The sequence below is a fragment of the Parasteatoda tepidariorum genome, chromosome 4 (genome assembly GCF_043381705.1).
Source record: "Parasteatoda tepidariorum isolate YZ-2023 chromosome 4, CAS_Ptep_4.0, whole genome shotgun sequence".
NCBI classification, from domain to species: domain Eukaryota; kingdom Metazoa; phylum Arthropoda; class Arachnida; order Araneae; family Theridiidae; genus Parasteatoda; species Parasteatoda tepidariorum.
The window spans coordinates 64,676,265-64,680,695 of NC_092207.1; the positions used below are offsets into that span (position 1 = coordinate 64,676,265).

Below are 4,431 nucleotides of genomic sequence, written 5' to 3' on the forward strand. Positions count from 1 at the left end.
TATATATATATATGCATATTTTTTTTAAATATATATATATATATATATATCCATCCCACTGGAATTGCACAATGGGCTATTGGCGACCGTCGAGGAAACAACCCTGAGAATGATCCGAATATAACATGTAAACATATATACGTCTAATTCCATTTTACTAGGAAGACACATTCACACGCCACCGATCCATTCACAGATTTCCGAGGAGGACTTAGTAGACCCGACAGATTTAGACAGCACCAATCATCATTCCGTGCATGATGAATTTTCGGCTGGCGGGTTTAGAACTCACGACCTCTCGGACATGGTCCAGATGCCCGACTAGAAAGTCTATCTCAACACTAGGACATGTTCTGTATTTAAAATATTCGACTAGTGTTTTTTATTTTTATTTTTGAGAGAAATTTTTTTTTCTCACGTGGAGACAGATGAAATTTTGAGAAAAACACAACAGTTTACAACTGGCAATATTTTTCTGAAATAAGGGGAGTCACGAAACTGTCCGTTATTTTATGTTCTATTGAGTTCACACACTATAGCTATTAAGACAAAAATACTTTCAGTGGGGCTAGCAGGTCGAAGGTAATTCTAAAATCATCGAGAAATAAAGGTTATTCTTGTAGACTACTAATCATCAAAATTCACTTCCAACAGTGAACCACAAAGTTATGTATTTCTGTGAATGAATATTAATGATTAACACCTGAAAAAAATAAACACTTGCGCGTTGTACATTTAACATGACCGTAGCAGTCTTAAACTGATATTGGTATTTGTTTTAGGAATAAACGTATTGAATTTCTTTTATTTATTTTATTTCATTATGGATTTGGTCACCACTTTTTTTTACTACAAGTGTTAGCATTTTGAAACTTTTACATTTTACATGAGAATATTGGAAAGGAAAAATTTTAGTCTGGCTAGCTCTGAAGAATATAAATTTCATACCTAGATCTATACACATCGCAAGTTTGTTTATTGGTAATAAAATACTCTGTATTGTTTGATGAAAGTGGTAAATTTTTACAACGAAAGTGTTCGGATAGTTAAAAGGAAATAAACTTATGAAAAAATTGTCCGAAATTGCATTTATTGATAAAAGGAACTTAACTATTTCCTACTGAAAGATCCACTAATTTAATTTTTTAAAATTTGCTTTGTTTTAGTTTTTTCATTTGTTTACTTTGAACATTTCCGATGATAACAATATATCAGACTAAAAGATGCTTGACCTCAGAGTGAAGAGTGAGTTTTTAAAGCTAAAAATTTCAATCTGAAATATGTAGCGAATTTCCCCTTCACGTTAACAAATTGTTTCCTACATAATCTAATAATATTTTTCATTCTATTATACATTATATGTTTTGCAGGACGAAACCATCAACAAGACAAACATGTATATGTATCAGGCTATTTTCGTAGTTCTTGCTATTTTGCAATTTAGCTCAGCCGCGGAATGCGATGCTAATCAGTGCGGAATATACAACTTTAGTATAAATTGTAAACCAGGTTTTAGACCAGTCTATGCCATATGTAGTTGCTGTGTTACTTGTGAAAGAATTTTAGGTAAGTTTATTTCTTTTTTCAGTGAAATTATGAAATCAATTCATACATACTTGAAATAATTACACAATTTCATCATATAACACATGATAAACACGTAAATTCTACAAAAATATTTACTTTCGCAAAGACTAAGATAATAAAAAAGTGTAAACATGTAGAACTATAATATTGTGGTTGCTATGGAGGTTAATATATTTGGCACTGTTTTTTAAAGCGCAGTTATTGTTTTGGAAATGTTTTTTATGTTCCACTGCACTGTAAAAAAAACTGTCTAAACTTATAAATATTGCATTAGACGATACAAATATCTTATTTATTTTCAAAATTAAAAAAACTATGGAATTTAATATTAGATGAAAACGGAAAATATAACGCTTATTTGTAATTAAAGTTTATTTTGAATAAAATACATCTCTTTTATTTTTCCCTTGACTTTAAGAACTAAACAATTTTTTTAAAAGAAGTTACGGTATAAAACTTGCATATTTTCATTTTCTAATATTTAATTGAAACAGAACTGTGAAGCAAAGTTGAAAAAGGATTCACGAATTTTCTGAAGTCGTAATAAAGTAAAAATTTAAAAACTACAATATTTTCCATATTCCATGAAATCAGGCTTAAATGGTTTTTCGATTAATGGTTTTAAGCTTTTAAAAGAGGAAAATAAATTTGTATAAAGAGCAGTTTAATAAATCTGTGAGATAATAAACTCATTCCAATGCTCCATTACTTGCCGTACTTCTTCCTTACTTCTTGAGTCATAAAGGTCGAATCGTCGAGGAATATTCCTGTGACTTTCAATCATGTCTTGGCCCCCAAATTCTCCTGACCTTAATCCAATAGAGCATTTGTGGTCCTACTTGGAAAACCAAATTCGTGCTGCCCCGCTACCCTCTCGCAATGTGAGGGAATTGCAGGACCAGTTGATGAGCACTTAGTGAGCAGTTTTCGTATTTTTTAAAAGAAAACTCAAAATTATAAGACGTTTAACACAAATTTCTTTTTGAACAATTAAACAAAATGTATTAAAAATCACAACGGCTTAGTTGGGGATCATCCCCCACAAAAATATTTTTACTTTCACATGATTTCTTTTCTTATATTTAAGTGTATGAATGTTTGTTGTTACGTATAATCATTAGTTATTTAATTTTGTCCCAGATACAAAATAATATTTGAATAAAACCGCTTATGAATTTTAACTTTCTTTTAAAAATAAAAAACCACTTTGAAAATTGCTTGAAATTTTTTAAATTTCTAAGATATTCAAATTAGATTTTTTTTTCTTCATTTGTTTCCAAATACGACTCACTACAAAATTAAGAAATTTTTTTTTACAGATTTTCTGCGTATGCGCAGTTTAAAATAACTACTACTTTAATTATATTGCGCAGTTTTCAACAATCAACTTACTAAATTTTTAAAACAAAAATTTTGTAATTATTTTAAATTGCTCTTAAATTTTCTTTAATTTTAATGGATATTTTTATAGTTATATCAAAAAGAAACGTAGGACAAAAAAATAAGTTTTTTTTTAAAATAAAAATGTTCATATCTACTATAATATTTAAGCTAGACTTACAAAATTTTCTGCAATTATTGCTTGTAACCAAAATAATTGTAACAATTTACAAATTTATTGCTATATTTTTCAGCATAGGATGCTCAAAAACACTATTTTTGGTTTGTAATTTATTGTTTGTCCCTCAAACCTTTAAAAAATATAAACTTCATTGATTTGCATGAGAAATAGCGTGACCTAAACACTTCTGAAGTTATAAAATGATTCCTTAAGTATTTTTTGAAAGATACAAAAAATGTATTAGTATAGAAGTGTCAACATTATTTTGTCCACCCCCTGTATATATTATCATTCAAATTGTATTTTTTTTTTCAACATTAAAGAAAAATTTAGTTTTTAAAGTAATAAAAATATCACAAGTTTTTAATAATTTTTGTGCCTTGGTGATCTTTTTTATCGATTACATTTACGCATTTCTTTCCTTTTTTCCAGCTCCAGGTGCCAGTTGCGAACCAAGAGGCAATAATAATGAAATAAACAACGGACGCGGAGTAGTCTATGAAAATTATACCTATCCCCAATGTCAAGCAGGTTCGGTTTGCAATTCGATGACCAAGAAATGCGAAAACAGAACTGGTTAATTATTATACATTGCTTCTATTTGATTTGGATCTGTAAGAATCCAACAAATTTAAAATTATTCTTCAGTTGGTTGAATAAAATTCATGTTTAAAAAACTCCATGTTGTTTTCTTTCTTCTTTTACACTCTCAGAAATAAATAGATTCACTTTCGAGCCGCACTTGGCCAAAGAATACCTGGAGAAGAATACTTGGCCAAGAACACTGTCTATCCTTGTTTGCCACGGAGTCGCATATCGAATTAGGATATCGTCAAAACTTTATATTTAATCTTAATAATTAACTTCAGAGATCCGGATATCTTTGATTTTAATCAACATAAAATTACCGAGATTTATAAAGATAGCCTGTATAGGTTGTTTCTTTATCCCTTATTCACAAAGGTATTTACCATTTATCTGTAATATTTATTTATCTTTCGTCCTTTACATTATTCTCTGCTATTGTTACGTTTTAAATTTTAAAGATCATCCAAAATGAAAGTATTTGAAATTAAAAGTTCTTTTTATTTATTACAAAATATTACTGTGAATTTACCTTATTATACAACATTTTATCACAAATATATATTAAAATCATTAAAAGGCAAAAGATATTTGTTTACTAATGTAACAAAGTTTACCCAACAATGTAATCAATTAAGATACGCAATCAAAATCTATTATATATAATTCTCTTACGTGGTTCCCAAATTTTGGCTGTA

At 28.7% G+C, this 4,431-nt stretch overlaps 1 long non-coding RNA gene across 1 annotated transcript in view; it reads left to right on the plus strand.

Moving 5' to 3' along the window:
* The window catches only part of LOC107455029 (uncharacterized), a 4,714-nt gene extending 1,056 nt beyond the window's left edge, over positions 1-3,658 (plus strand). Inside the window, exons 2-3 of the long non-coding RNA XR_001585527.3 lie at positions 1,371-1,566; positions 3,581-3,658. This is a non-coding gene — a long non-coding RNA (uncharacterized lncRNA). The remainder of the gene's footprint in view (positions 1-1,370; positions 1,567-3,580) is intronic.
* The last annotated feature ends 773 nt before the right edge of the window (positions 3,659-4,431 follow it).